Source organism: Symphalangus syndactylus, chromosome 7 (genome assembly GCF_028878055.3).
Source record: "Symphalangus syndactylus isolate Jambi chromosome 7, NHGRI_mSymSyn1-v2.1_pri, whole genome shotgun sequence".
Lineage (NCBI taxonomy): Eukaryota > Metazoa > Chordata > Mammalia > Primates > Hylobatidae > Symphalangus > Symphalangus syndactylus.
Genome location: NC_072429.2, coordinates 59,756,717 through 59,772,403, shown reverse-complemented (window position 1 = coordinate 59,772,403; position 15,687 = coordinate 59,756,717). Strand labels below are relative to the sequence as shown.

Below are 15,687 nucleotides of genomic sequence, written 5' to 3'. Positions count from 1 at the left end.
AATGGCAGATGGCATCCAGTGGCTCACCATTTTTTGTACCTCTTGGTACCCATTTCTCTGAAGCTACAAGTACAGCCATGAGGCAGTGATAACTGTCTTAGCTGGAGTCTCAGAGCTCATGCTTCATTTATTCCCAAGGCAAGGCACTAAAAAGCCATAGTTGGAGCTGGAGCACTTGCCAACTTGTATTTCTGCCATTTAAAAGGTGCTCAGTCCCTACATCTAAAATTTGAAGGGAAAGGAAATCTTCCATATGAATGCCACTTTTCGTTATTTTCCAGACCATCACATCTTACTTTTCCTTTCATTCAACAATGATAAGGGACCTCGCCAACACTTTTCAAGAATGTGTTTACATGAAAGCAGAGCAAGCATGTTAAGAGACCCAGACTGCAAATAACTTTGGAACAGCTTCAGTGTAATTCAGAGTGAGTCATCCTGCCTCAGTTACAGAATGAGCAGCTCTGATTGACAGAACTTGGAAAAGCTAACATGCAGCAGCAAAGGGTATCCCCCAAACCTTAATTTATTTCTGTTTGAGAGCAAAAATATTGGGAAATTATCCATCTACAACTTACCTTTTCTTATTGTGTAATTTGATTTTAATGCTAAAGGATTCGCCATTGTTTACATAATTTGATCTTCAATGAAATTACTCCTTATGTCCGACTTTTGGTTCAGATTATATCTAAATTGAGATTAATAATTATTTTTAAATGTAGTGAACTAGCGTAGATCAGATGGTATGATTCCTGACTACGAAAAGGAATTTATTTGGGCAAGAATTACTAGTATGTCTATTGCTTTTGTTGCGTAAATGAATCGATTTCCACCTAGGCCATAACAGTGTATCTCACACGCAACGACTAAGCTGGAGTTGCAGGAGCTTTCTTGTCTGCCACTGCCCTCAGCCTCCATTCTCCCTTCCTGGTGCCCCAGTACAGCCTCTGTTCTCCTTTTTCATAGTTTCCAGTGGGAGCATCTCCACTTCCCTTCTGTTTGAGAGGCCTGGTCATCTTCACCTCCACACAGCGCACAAACTTCTCACTTGTATCTCTCCTGGTACAGTAGCCATGCCATAAACCAAGATGGATACTGATCAGTTACTCAGGCTAGAAACTTCAAAGCCATGAAACAGGTTCAAGAAGAGAGTAGTACAATTAGACTTACGCTTTAGAAAAGTCAGTCTTTTACGAGCAGTATTATAAAGTACAATGCTTGTTATGAAAAAAAAAAGGCCAATTGAATTAAACAGCTTTGCAAGGCAGAACAAACTCCTATCCTATTTTGTTTAAAATTTGCTGAACTTTGTAAGGGGGTACAGGAAGGTTTATGCATTTGGGTCAATGAATGCAATATGTAGAGAAGGGCATGTATTTCTATAAGCAAACATACATGTCCCTTCCCAGACATATCAGTCAACCTTGATAATAAATTGCAATCATTTTTACTACTTTAACCCCTTCCAGGAGCTGTAAGGTACAATAATTAGTCCTAATAGTTTTACATTTCCAGCGCATCCTGTTTTCTAACCTGGCATTCCATACAGCGTATATGAATATGAATAAGGATTCAAGTGAACTTCATGTCCCTCGGAATCTAATTTAGGCAACAACCATTTCTAGAAGGCCCCTTCTCCTCCTGCCTCCCACAGCCCCACACTGTTCATTTAATGTCTTTTTTTGAAGTTCACATAGTGCTGTCTGCTAATTGTGACACATTGTTGATTACGCTCTAATCTAATTGTCTGGGTGCCTTGCCCAGCTAGAGCACAGTCCCATAGTAGCTGGAACTCTGTCATTCATTCTTTCATTCACTTCTCATTGCCTTGAGAGCAGGGCTTACCTGTTATGTATGTTATGTATTTGCCAAATGAGTGAATAAAAGACTAAGGAGATATTTTAACTCTTCATCCAGTGCCTTATCTTTTGCTTCTCTGCATACCCGTATTTCATGCTTTGATTTTTCTGCAACTGTAGTCCTTAAAGATTTACCTGTCAACTTAAGAAACACATTGATTGGATAAGATGTTTCCTGGCAATGTAATATGGAATCCTGTGGTTGAAAGGGACACTATAGTTCCACCTGTTCTTCTCCAAGAATTGCAACAAAGCATTTTCAACCTCATCTGCAGCCAATTTTAAGGAAATCTAATAAAGAGGTTTGCAGAGCACCTGAGAGCAGCCAAGATCCCAAGACAAGGTAGAAAATTACCTATTGAAACTACAAATAAAAATGAAATCTAAATATATCTTTTTTTTTTTTTTTTTTTTTGAGACGGAGTCTCGCTCTGTCACCCAGGCTGGAGTGCAGTGGCACGATCTCGGCTCACTGCAAGCTCCGCCTCCCAGGTTCACGCCATTCTCCTGCCTCAGCCTCTCCGAGTAGCTGGGACTACAGGCGCCCGCCACCACACCCGGCTAATTTTTTGTATTTTTAGTAGAGGCGGAGTTTCACCGTGGTCTCGATCTCCTGACCTCGTGATCCGCCCGCCTCGGCCTCCCAAAGTGCTGGGATTACAAGCGTGAGCCACCGCGCCCGGCCATATCTTTTTATATATGGGCCATTTGCTTGCTCAATCTCTTTGTACCTGGGAGTGGAAGGAAAGGCTGGGAGTAAAATGGGACTGGATTAAAAAATAGTGATTGTAGATTTTTATTACATATGAAATAAATTGTAAATATTAAAAAGTTGACCTGTAGTAACATGCTTGCAGCCATCTACGTTATTAAGACAGTACTTAACGAGTTTTGAAACAAGTACTCCCCGCAATATTACTGCTATTCTTAACTTATATGTGATAGACATTTTCAAAAAGTCATCATATCTGATTGCCTTCTATGCTGTTCTTTAAATGTTTGAAATCGTGTTTTTATATATGAATACAACCAATCAGAATACAGATACATTGCTTCAAGTACTATTTCAAAAAGTTTCTCCAATGACATGACTCAGCGATTTCTTAAAGGATAGAAAAACACTTCGTTAATGGAGAAAACCAGAAGTCCACCTTCTCTTGGAAATAAATGTTGAATTTTAACTGAGTAACTTTGCATCAGCCACATTGTATTATTGACATGTATTAGGTGGTAGATTTCTGTAGTAGCAGTTCTTTTTTTTTTTTTTGAGACGGAGTCTTGCTGTCGCCCAGGTTGGAGTGCAGTGGCGTGATCTCGGTTCACTGCAGGCTCCGCCCCCCGGGGTTCACGCCATTCTCCTTCCTCAGCCTCCCTAGTAGCTGGGACTACAGGCGCCTGCCACCACACCCGGCTCATTTTTTGTATTTTTAGTAGAGACGGGGTTTCACCGTGTTAGCCAGGATGGTCTCAATCTCCAGACCTCGTGATCCGCCCACCTCAGCCTCCCAAAGTGCTGGAATTACAGGCGTGAGCCACTGCACCCGGCCTGAATGAATTTTTTAAAAAGAACAGGTGATTTATTTTTTAGAACTTTTTATTTTTCCAGTATTCAGATGCCTTTTTCAACTTTGAATGTTTATGCAAAGCTTGGGAATCTCACTGTTGCCCCAGTATAAATAAATACACTGTTGTAGTCCATTGAATTAGAACAAAAGTGTCTAGTGAATTTGAATTCCATCCAATCACTACTTTTCACTTTGCATGGTTTCAATCTGCATTAATTTCAATTCCCGTATTTTAGTTAAATAAAACCAGTTCCCCAACATCACAGTTGAAATCTTAGTTACCATAGTGTATTAACTGTAATTAAATAGAGTGCAAACCACATAGTTAGGTCTTCATTCCCCAAATCACTCTGTAAATAGCAGGTGCTCATCATGATCAATGACCAATCATGCCCCTTCTTTCCATGTCTGCTGGTGATAGTTCTGTGCACATTTATTATTCAGTTTTCACACAGACAGGAAAGGTTGTCCTTGTGTTGCCTCCCCACCAATAGTGATAACTCATGTGCAATTTTACAAAAATAGATTTAAAAGATGGAATTAGTCAACAAAGATGGAAACACAGCAGGGCAATGAAAAGTGGCAGTCAAATTAGAATCAAGCATGTGTAGAAGAAATAGCTGATGTGGGGATGTTGACACTGCTGGCGATCTAGGAGGAGACTCTAGATAGGTCGACGGGAACCCAGGGAAGGCAGACTTATCAGCATAAATGAGGAATGGGGTTTTGACAGGATAAAGATATCCCAGAGGAAGTGATGTCATCAAAAAGCTTTACATTAAAGGAGTTCTCAGAAAGCACAAAGGGTAAAATGTTGGAAGCTGACCGAAACTTACAAAGGGCAGTTAGCCAAACCATAAAAAAGATGCTCACGCCACACTGTATGCTGTGTGATGAGATGAAGTCACACACCATTCAGAATACTCCTGACACATTTTTAAAACTGAAAGACTGAGAGTCTAAAACCTCAGTGTGTTTATGTTGTCAGTTACTGTTTTACAGTGTTCATTTCCCTTCACATTTATAACTGACGATAAGCGAGTTTTAACGCTTTGACAAAAAATTTTAAAAGGCCACAGAAGAGTCATAATTTTTGCCATTGATTATTAAGTACTCATTGCATGGTTTTGGGTTATATGGTTATTTGTACAGTCATAACCTCACAAAGCAGGAACTGGTGGTAGTAAAAAAAAGTAATCAAACCACTACTGTTGCCATCTGGATTTTATATTACTGAAAAATTAGTTAACACATTCTCAATATTATCAATAGTTTCCTAGCCTGTTAAAGGCAATTTATGTAGTAATAGATGCCTTAGTGATTACAGAACTCGACTTTCTAATATTTGCTACTTTTAATTTTCAAAAAGTCCTGAAATTAAATATTCAGAATCACGTTTCTGTGGTACTTTTAGTGAAATATTTTTGTAACATTAAAGTTGTTTGTTGTTGTTATTGTTGTTCTTTTCATTTTAAAAGAAGGCCCACCGGGATTCTTCATCAGCAAACAGCCGAGCCACTGCATTATTCATAGCAAGTTTTAGTGACAGTTCTAGTCTCTTGGGCATGAAAAATATAGTCTTGTTTGCTCGTTTAAGTCAACAAGCTGTGGGATTTATTGTGTATTTTGTAGTATGCATGCAGAATGTTTTGATTTTTAAAAGTCTAAAATAATTGAAACTGTCTTGTGTCATTCAACCCTGTAATAAGTACCTATAATTTAAAACCTCAAAATTGGTGGTTTTGAAAGATGTTTGTATAATGCATAATAATAAGAGCCTCTGGATTATTTTTAATGCATCAGATCCTGTGCTATGGTCTGTGTAAGAGAAAGGAACCCTGATTACAGTTTTGGAGAGTGTTCCTGGTGCCCCCAGCATGCCCATGGTGGATACCACATCATTATGCTGTGCTCTGAGGGGCCTCATTCTGACAACATGCTTGGTTACATACAGTAATGAAAAGCCTTGTTTGGGGAACATTTGTGCTTTTAAATATTGGTTTCATCATGTCCAGGGAATGAAGCTGATTTAAACATAGCTCACAGTAAATCTGAGAGTGGGAAGTTTGATTTTACCCACTAGTCTTTCTAATTTTTTATTAATGTAACGTCCCAATCCATTGTGTAGCAGAGAAACTAGTTGAATTTGTTCTTCCAGGGAAAGAGGGCCCTTCTTATACATGAATTTATATGAAGTTTTTCATGTAATATATTTTATCCTTCATGTTCATCAGCTTTACAAAGAAAAACTTAAGAGTTCTTACTCCAAAACATTTTGTCTGAGCCTGAGATGAAGATTACTATAAGGAATGATTGAGCAACAAGCTGCCAGTGATGGTCAAGGAAAAACTCAAAAATGTTGATTTTGAAGATCCTTTGCTAATTCACAAATTCCGGTTGTTTTTATTTTCATCTATGAACAAGGGCAATTTCAGGAATAGGAAGAAGGAGGAACATAGAGCCTCAGCCAGCATTGACGTGGGTGACACCTTCAGAATGGTTGTAGGAGCACAAAAAGTCAGCCTGGTATCACTTGCTGGCAGGCCTTCACTTCAGATCTGACCTTAAACAACACACAGAACCTCTCCTTTGGCTCAGATCCCATGTGAGGCCTCCCGGCATATTCAGGTAAATGGATGGCTTGGATCGAGGCTGCTCCTGTCTTCAAGTTGTAGACCAGCCTCCTGGCCTGGTCTCCTCAGCTCTGGAGGCTGGCCTGGAAGCTCCAGATGATTCCAGGAGCACAGCCTGCTCCATGACAGTCCTCAGGCGCCAGCTCCTGCCCCTCCTGTCTCATCCGGGGGTGGTGAATTCCCCATATTCATGGGTTATGACTGGGCTCAGACTGTTCCTTCTGCTCAGAGGGCCTGTCCTGTCTCCCACTTTTCCATGTTGTGAACCATGGTGAAAATGTTGAGAATTCTTTCCCATACTTCCCAGGAGCTTCATTCCTCCTTCATCTGGGTTCTGGAAGTAATTTATTCTCAACTGTGGTTCCTCCTGTTTGTTGGGTGCCCTTTATGTACAAGGCATTTGACAAGCACAGTCTCAACCCACCCAACAACCCTATTCAACCCTATTTATTACAGACTCTAATCGGTGAAGAATCTCAACTACCTTGCTCTGGGCTTAGCTAGTAAATAGTGGAATTTGGATTGAAACACTTTTCCTGTTTTACCTCTTAAAGCACATCACACATTGTGTCATTGTCTGCCGACTTCGTTTCTGTCTTCCACACTAGACTAGGAACTCTTATGTGTCTTATCTGTTGATGACTTCCACTCCCATCCCAAGCATCCCCATACTTGGCCCACAGCCCTTGTTACATAAATGTTTATCTTGCAGGACCAATGAGTGAATGAATGGAAGTTTGAATCAATTGCCAACTAGCTGCAGAGTAAGAACAGAAGCCTTAAGAAAGATGAAAATCCAATTTTACAAATTTAACATAATATTTACAGGAATAAATTTGTGCTATCCAAATCTAGCCATCACGAGAACCTATGTAAATAGAACTCATAAAGACCCCAGGGCTTACTTTTTGGTCTTCAAGAAAAGGCACAGTAGCTGTTTTTATTAGTGGCACAGAAAAATGATTTTGTTTCCAATGATACTGATCCTGCACAAGTTTTTTTCTTTTTTTCTTTTGGTTACTGGCTAGGAGTATATGAGGAAAGTCTGGGGAGGAAGGCTTGTTGGTGTTCCTGTGGCTTATACTCCTACCCAAAGCTGTGCTCCGCTGACACAACCGAAGAAGGACAGACAGGAAAACGAGGCCAGGAATCCTGGACAGGCCAAGGTGCCTGGGATACCCACGGGGGATCCAAAGGGCCACCAGGCATCCCCAGCGACATCGGAAACACAAAAGGCTGTAGGGTGGCCAGTGCCATCAGCCTCCCAAAATTGTCGACCCTTAGACTAAACAACATCCTGCTGCCTTCCTATCGTTAACCTGCCCTTTTATGCAACTGATTTATTATGGGAGAAAACAGTTTGTTGCAGATTATTCAGTTTACTTATTCAGAAGCTGTAGAGTGGCTCAGCGACAGGGACAAATGAAAATTCGGAACATCATACTCTCCATGTTTACTATGATGATTCTTCTCTTCCGTCACTATCTATAAACAACACTTTGAGGGCAGAATTCTCTGAAAAGCCAAGATATGGGACACCACAAAGGCCTGAAGCTTCCATCCAAAAGAAGTAATCTGAGTTGGAGCTAGTGGGGATTAAGCATGCTGTTGATTTAGTATTCATTTTTTATATTTGGACTGTTTAAAATTACTTATCCAAGAAATCCTCCAAGGCACATGATTATATTATCATACTTATTTGTTGGGGAGGGTAGGGGATTGTAGTTATTAGTGTAATTTGCCCCAAACCAGAAAGTACTACTAAATGCTATGATTAGAAGAAGGAGAAGGAAATCTGTATTTATATGGAAAATATAAATACAGGATGTTATTCTGCATTTTAGATTGTACAGAAGAAAAGGAAAGAAACCGGTTAAGATGCTTAAAATTTAAATTTCTTCTTTGGAGAATCAATGACTAAAATGTCTCAGAAGGTATGTATTAGGATCATAGTTGAAAAAAATAAAATATTACACTGATTATATATAGTGAAATCTAATTAAGTTTTAAGTAAAAGTAATAGTATTTCAAAGATACTTTACCTGCTAGCATTCTTTTTATCATCATCTTTATTGACCGTAAATCAGAGCCCTTGGCTAAGGATACATTTTATTCCAGAAAAATTATTTCAGAACTTGATTTCAACTGTATTATTGGTCAACTATTACATTTCCTTTTTTATTTCAAATGTCGATCAACAGGGTGTAGCCATTTATAATATTTGTAATTATTTATATCTACAATTACAGGCATTTAATTTGTCATTTGAACAATGATATGACATTGTGCTAAATACCTCAAGGAGAGACACAGAAGGGGAAATATTATTGGCCATTACTTCTTAAATATAGAAGTTTGTCTTTAAATAGCTATGAAAGGTGTTATAGGAGCATAGATTCCAAATTACAAGCCAAACATAAAGTCTTCTAAATGTTATTTTGGAACTATACTTTCCTCAAGATAGCATTATTTTTAAATCTGTGAAACTGACTTGATTGAATATTGTTTGTTCATTATAGTAATTCATACATTTAATGCTAAGAAAAATATTGGACTTCAGAATAATATGAATGAATTAATCCTTATAAAAATAATTGTATGTTTTGTATTTATGTACAAGCCTGTGAATCTTTTTTCCCAAACATAAAGCAAACTTCCAAATACATACATTTATTTTGTACCAGCCCCCACCCTCATCTGCCTGTATATTTGAAAAATAATTCTGAGCTCAGAAAATCGCCCTCCATGTGATGGGTATGAAAGTATGCACTTCACTCCTAAATTTTCACTCATACTTTATTTTTGGCTTATATTCCTGTGAATTTTTAAAATTTCGTTGTCTGTTTTTTAAACTCAGTAGATTCAAAGCAGGAATTGTGAAGTAGATTATAAATAGAAATAATTGTGAGAGGTTGGGGAACTTCTGGACTTTGAATAATGGCAAGACATTAATAGCTAGCAGCCTGGTTCCATGTGAAACACTGGAAATCTAAAACATTAGACATCTACAGAAGGTGTTTATGTGTATTATAGTAGTTAAGATAGCAGCCGTGAATCATCAATAAATGAAGACATGTAAATATATAAACTACTTTTTAATTTAAAAAAAGAAAAAAAAACTACTTTTAAAAGATTCCATCAGCAATGCTGATTTAAACAGTTTCCATCGTTACATAAACAGTGAGTGAGTGAAAAGACATAAGCTGCTATTTTCTAGGTCCCCCACGTGTGTGCAAACCCCTCCTTCTCTGACCATAGGAAGTAATCGAAGAATTAATGCTGTATTCTCTTACCCATTCGCTTCACACCTAGTTTGTGCCTGGCATTGGGCTAGGTACTTTCCATACCTTACTTAACTGATATAAGTGAAATAAATTCACCCACATATATTCATAGTTTGGGTTAGTTACACTTCAAGCAAAAGGCCACTGGTTAAAAAAAGACAAAAGTTTTTTGGGTTGTTTTTAGTACAGTTTACAATTATAACAATATTAAAGTTTAAAATTAGTGCTTTTGGCTGGGCATGGTGGCTCATGCCTGTAGTCCCAGCACTTTGGGAGGCCAAGGTGGGCAGATCACCTCAGGTCGGGATTTGAGACTAGCCTGGCCAACATATAGTGAAACCCCGTCTGTACTAAAAAAATACAAAAATTAGCTGGGCGTGATGGTGCACACTTTTAGTTCCATCTACTTGGGAAGCTGAGGCAGGAGAATCGCTTGAAAGGCGGAGGTTGCAGTGAGCCAAGATTGAGCCACTGCACTCCAGCCTGGGTGACAGAGTAAGACTCCGTTTCTTAAAAATAAAAATAAATTAGTATCTTCACATCAACAGTTTACCTAATAATTGTTACAAATATGTTCCACTTCACATTTGTTTGAAAAATCACGTACGGCCCCTTGTATAAAGCAAGACTTCTGAAGTCTGAGTCATTGCAATCTTTACCTTGAGCATATGTTTGTCCAATATTTTTCTTAACATTAAATGTATGAATTACTATAATGAACAAACAATATTCAATCAAGTCAGTTTCACAGATTGAGGGTCCACTGGGCCACACCCCTGGGCTCTCCTGGGGTTTGTCACCCCACTTTGTTGGAATATAGCTTGGCCCCATCTGGTCCTGTTCCAGATGAGTGCTGGTTCTCATTAATAGCCTCTGGGAGCGACTTTTTTAAACAATATATTCTTAAGATTCCCAAAGGAAATATATCTGGTTTTATGTTTTTAAGGGATCTTTTAAAGTTTTCTGCATAGTAAGTGTCTCAGTCCACATAAGGACTAAGGGCTAAGGACTTAAGGACTAAGGACTTAAGTGCTGCTGTAACAAAATACCATACCCTTCAGTAGCTTAAACTACAGACATTTATTTCCCGCAGTTCTGGAGGCTGGGAAGTCCAAGACCAGGATGCCAACAGATTTGGTGTCTAGTGAACCCGCACTTCTGGGCTCACAGATGGACATCTTTTCACTGCATCCTCAAGTCATGGAAGGGAAGAACTCTTTTCAGCCCCTTACAAGGGCACCATTCCCATTCATGGGGGTGCTCTGCCCTCATGATTTAATCACCTCCCAAAGATCTTGCCTTGTTTTTTCATTTTACCAGTTTATAATGAAAATTCTACATATGATTACTTTATGTCTGCATCTTTTCAATTGTTTCTTCCTTGTGTTTGCCCTTTCTCTTGCCTGCTTGATGAGATTTGACTTTCTGTCCAAGGATCTTTCTTTGGTCTGTGTTCACTTTTAGTCTAGAAGTAACAGCTGGAGTGAATGCCCATGTGGACAGTTGTGCCATTAGCCTTTTCCCACTGCACCTGCTCAGTGTAGATGACACATTTCTTCCTGTAAACCTGGACTGCTTTGCCAGTTTGCTGACATTTATAGTGTCCTCACACAGCCTGAACTTCATCATCCTTTCAGATGAGCATGGATCAAACATTGTACTTCTGTGTCAGCTCTTTGGAAAGAGGGGAAGACGTAATCTTCCTGTGAATGTGGAAAGGTGCCTTGAAATGCCATTTTGTGGTTCTTGCTTCAATCAAAAGTCACAAAGGGATTAAACTTCGTTTTGGCCACTACCACTTCAGTGATAGCCACAAAAGGGAAGACATTCTTCCTCTTAATACTATCACATTGAGGATGAGGTTTCAACATACGAATTGGGGGGCACACATTCAGACCACAGTGATAAAGAAATAAATCTCTGACTGGAAATGATTCATTAATAAAGAAGTGTTTGCTGGGCACAGATTTTTAATGGTACTTCATAGGTTTTCATTTCTGTAATTGTTTAGATTTATGTCTTAGCTAAAACTTCGTAAAGCAAAGAAAGAAGATAAATGGCAAAGGAGAGTATAAGTGACTTCTTGGTATTACATCGGGCCTTAAAAGTCTTATGCTCACTTACTGTCCCTTGTCCCTTTATTTTGGTAATCTGTGTTTTAAAGTAACTGACTGCCCTGCCATTGTCATCTGCACATTTGATAGGTTTACTCTAGCTTAACCTCTGGGTCTTTAATGAGCATGCCCTCTCTCTTAAGAGAAAGAATAATCACTCAAGGGCTAATATTTGTGGAGGGAGATACTATTTTTCCAGCTATTGCTATGATGTGAAACAGAATCAGAAGTGTTGATAGATCTGTCCATGACTTGTCTCTTGTCCATGGGGAGGGCTTGTACTGGTCTGGTCTGAGAGGGTTACTACTAGAAGCCACAGTTGCTATTCCTCAATAGTCAAATAGATTTATATTAAATAGTTATTTTTTCTGGTAATGATATAAGAACAGATAATATACTTCCATGAATTCTCAGAATTTTCTTTAAAAGCTGTAGTTATATAACACTCAGAAATCTATACTGGCTTTCCCAAGTGCATTCACCCTACCCAGGGCGTCATCGTCTCAGCCAGCCTCATGCTGACCTCAGTAGCTTTGTGATCTTGAAATTGCTGCTCCAAGTTCACCTCTCTTGAATCCCAGGCATTCTATGCAAGGCTTCTTTTTCTGTATTCAAACACTGACAGGCGAGTTCCCTTCTTAATTACCTGAACAAGTTGGGGAGGATTTAGATATCTTTGCTGGCAACAAGGTGAGAGACCAAACCACGAGGTGAAGGTACAAGGGTTGAATAAGTGTCAGCTATCAATGTGAGCACTAGGCCCTGTTCTAAATGGGTCCCGTGTGGAGATTCATTTAATCCTGACTTAATAATCCTAGGAGAGGAATAATATTTCATCTCTTTTTGCAGATGAGGAAACTGAGACCAAGAGAATTTGAGTAGCTGCTGAAGAACATTCAGCTAGTTACATACAGTATTTAAACCCAGCAAGTTATCTCAGCCCTGTGTTGTGTTGTCCTCTGATGAAAGGCAGCAAGGGAGATGGTCTTCACTGGAGTCAGACCACTAGAATTCTCGAGCGCTTTGGGGTCACCAGTCCTCTCTATTGGAAAGTTTTTTTTTTTCTTAGTTAGTAGTTGGATCACTGTAAATTCTAGGCAAATCCACTTTCCTCAGAATATGTGACTCATCTTGACTAACACTCTTTTCCAGAATATTTCATTGCTCATCGGCTTGTACCCACCCCCATGCCCCACCCTGGCCAATTTCTTAAAGACTACTTTCCTGGCTCAGTTTTCCTTTTCTTTAGGACGACAAAAAGTAATTCCTCTTCCATATACTTTGTCTAACTAAAGAATACTATTAATACACCATCTTCCCCAGACAACGAATTCTGTACACAGCACAGGTGGACGTAAGCACACGTGTGCACAGACATACACACAAACACACACACACTAGTCAAAAGCAGAGCCTGAGTCATTTTTTTATTTTTTATTTTTTTAATTTTTTGGAGACAGAGCCTCACTTTGTCGCCCAGGCTGGAGTACAGTGGCACGATCTCGGCTCACTGCAACCTCCTCGTCCCAGGTTGAATCGATTCTCGTGCCTCAGCCTCCCAAGTAGCTGGGACTTCAGGCACATGCCACCATGCCTGGCTAATTTTTGTATTTTTAGTAGAGATGGGGTTTCACCATGTTGGCCATGTTGGTCTCGAACTCATGACATCAGGTGATCTGCCTACCTTGGCCTCCCGTAGTGCTGGGATTACAGCAGAGTCTTGAAGTATGTAAGAGCACCTTGGGACTTTTGCCCATCCCTGGCCTTTATCTTCCAGACATCAGTACTGTATAGCAGATGGCTAGTGATACAGTGTACCTTATTCTGGTGTTGAGAAATGTATTATGCTGAGTATAACTTAGGCTAGGAAAAAACTTTATTCCTGATAAAAAGTAGTGTTAGCAGAGGTAGAATAGCATAGTGATGATAATCTGGGATTTGGAAGCCAGAGAAAGGCCCAGATTGGAATCCCAGCTCAGCCACTTAGAAGCACTTTGAACCCTGGCCAGTTCGTTCACTTATTTAACAGGATATTTGTAAACTCTGTGTACCAGGTCCTGTTTTAGGCCCTGGGAATGCAGAACACAAAACAGATCAAGACTGCTTAAATACTAGTATGGAAGACATACATACATACATACATACATACATACATGCCTGGTAATCAGTTGGCTGCACTTTTAAAATATATTCAGAAAACAACCAGCTTTCACCACTGCCATCATGGTTCAAACCCCTCGGATCATTGCAGTAGCCTGTTAACTGGTTCCTGCTTCTGTTCTTCCCTCCTTCAGTCTTTTCCCAACAGAGCATTCAGAAAGCTCCCTCTAACCCGTGAGTCTGAGCCCTCTCTCCTGGGCGCAAAACCTCACAGTAGAGTCCCATTCTCCTTGAAGACAGCCATGGTCCTTGACAGGTTGTGTCCATTATCTCTCCACCTCCTTCCTCCCATGCCAGCCGCACCTGTCCTCCAGGCCTCTGCACTTGTCTTTCCACTAGCATCTCTGTGGTTACTCCTTTACCTCCTTCATAACTTTGCTCAGATATCCCCTTTTCAATCAGGCTTTTCTTATTTGGCAGATAGAACAATGCCTGAATAAAGAAGGAGCTAACCCACCTATTTCATATACAAATATGCCAACCCTAATATTCAGACCAGATATATTTCGTAATACTTTTAAATCTTCTGTAATACATCTGTGGAATAAGCCTATTTTGAAGTTCTTGGGAGTCCTATTTCTCCCAGGCACTGAAACTTGAATGTGTCATAATAGTAAACCAAGAGATTATAAATGAATGAACATTCAGTTTCCAGGAAGAGATTTTAAAAAAGGCAAGTAAATTACCTTATTTGTTTTGTCCAGAATGTATTCCATTCAAGGCTTATAATTCTCAATTCTTGAGGCTGGAGAACGGATTGTAGAGCATCAGGAATGGTTTGCTAACTCGAAACCATTTCGAGCTTCTTAACGTGATGCACACAGCATTTGGGGGCTGCCTCCAGGAGTGTAAGCCTAGCTGCTCCCTCAAGACCTAAAGAAAAGCAAGTGAGAAGGTGAGTGCATATCTCAGGATCTGATGGGATGGCTGAAAGCAAAGAGCCTCTGTTGTGGCAGGTTTATTTTATAGCATTTTTGTGCCGCTCTGTCCAGAATCCCTTAACTGATGTGAGGGAAAAATCAGTATTAGGTAAACCAATTAGGGAATCTCAGTGAGGTATTTTTCTCTGAGTCTAATAAAGCGGAAGCTAGCTGAACTCTACCTGAGAACGGTTGATGTGATTCGATGTGGTGCTTTCTTGATGGCAGCTGGACACAGATATAAAAACAGAGTACTTTATTCTAATTTACGCCCCAGTGGGATGATCCATGAACCAGTATTCGAGAAAAGAGCCAGAAGAAAACTCTGCAGAAAAAGCTTCAGAAACCTCAGCTTTGATACATAAGCACAGAGCAACAGAACTACTGCCAAAAGTGGGGATGGCAAATTTGGGGGAGGCTTTAACCTCTCAGCACCTCAATTTCTTCCTTGGCCACATGGTAGTCATGAGAAGCATCTATAGTGGAGCCAGCCTGCCTTGTTCAAATTCCAACTCCATCTCTCTCTAGCTAAGGTAGAGCGAGGGTTTTCCTGGGTAAAGTATTGGACGCCTTAGCATCTTTGGGCCTCATTTTCTTCATTTGTAAAATGAAGAGAAGTAATAGCCCCTGTCTCATAGAGTCATTGTTAAGAGTTAATATGTTCATATTTGCAAAATGCCTTAGAGTGGTTCTGGCACATAGTAAGCACAGTCTGAGTGCTATTTCTATAATCATTATTATTATGTAGTATGTGCCTAATGAATATGTATATAAATAAACATAGTCTATAACCAGAAGGCATTTTTGCAATTTGTTTATTTAATTTGCATTTAACTTAGTAGAGTGGAGACTTAGTTCTCTGTTAAACTCTTTCAGAAAACTAACGGACATTAAATACAGGACAGCATGTTTAAAATTTAAATTAAAAGTATCTATCTTTATAAATAATTATACAATACTGTCAAATCAGCTTCCAGAAAGTATCAGAAAGATTCTAGAGTAACATCTTTGGATGTGAAACAGATAAATCCTGTGCTCACAAATGTCATTAGCTTTAAGTTTAGCTTTAAGTTTTAAAAATGTTTACCCCATTGTCATTAATTTCTTTATTGATAATAATGCTATTTCCGTAATCCCAAGGGACCCAATTCA

General features: G+C 39.4%; 1 protein-coding gene and 1 pseudogene across 4 annotated transcripts in view; one reads left to right on the top strand and one right to left on the bottom strand.

Moving 5' to 3' along the window:
• Positions 1-15,687, top strand: part of FAM110B (family with sequence similarity 110 member B) — a 78,511-nt gene that overhangs the window by 31,715 nt on the left and 31,109 nt on the right. The gene's annotated exons all lie outside the window — the stretch shown is intronic.
• LOC129485738 (large ribosomal subunit protein uL24-like) lies at positions 10,692-11,212 on the bottom strand (annotated as a pseudogene).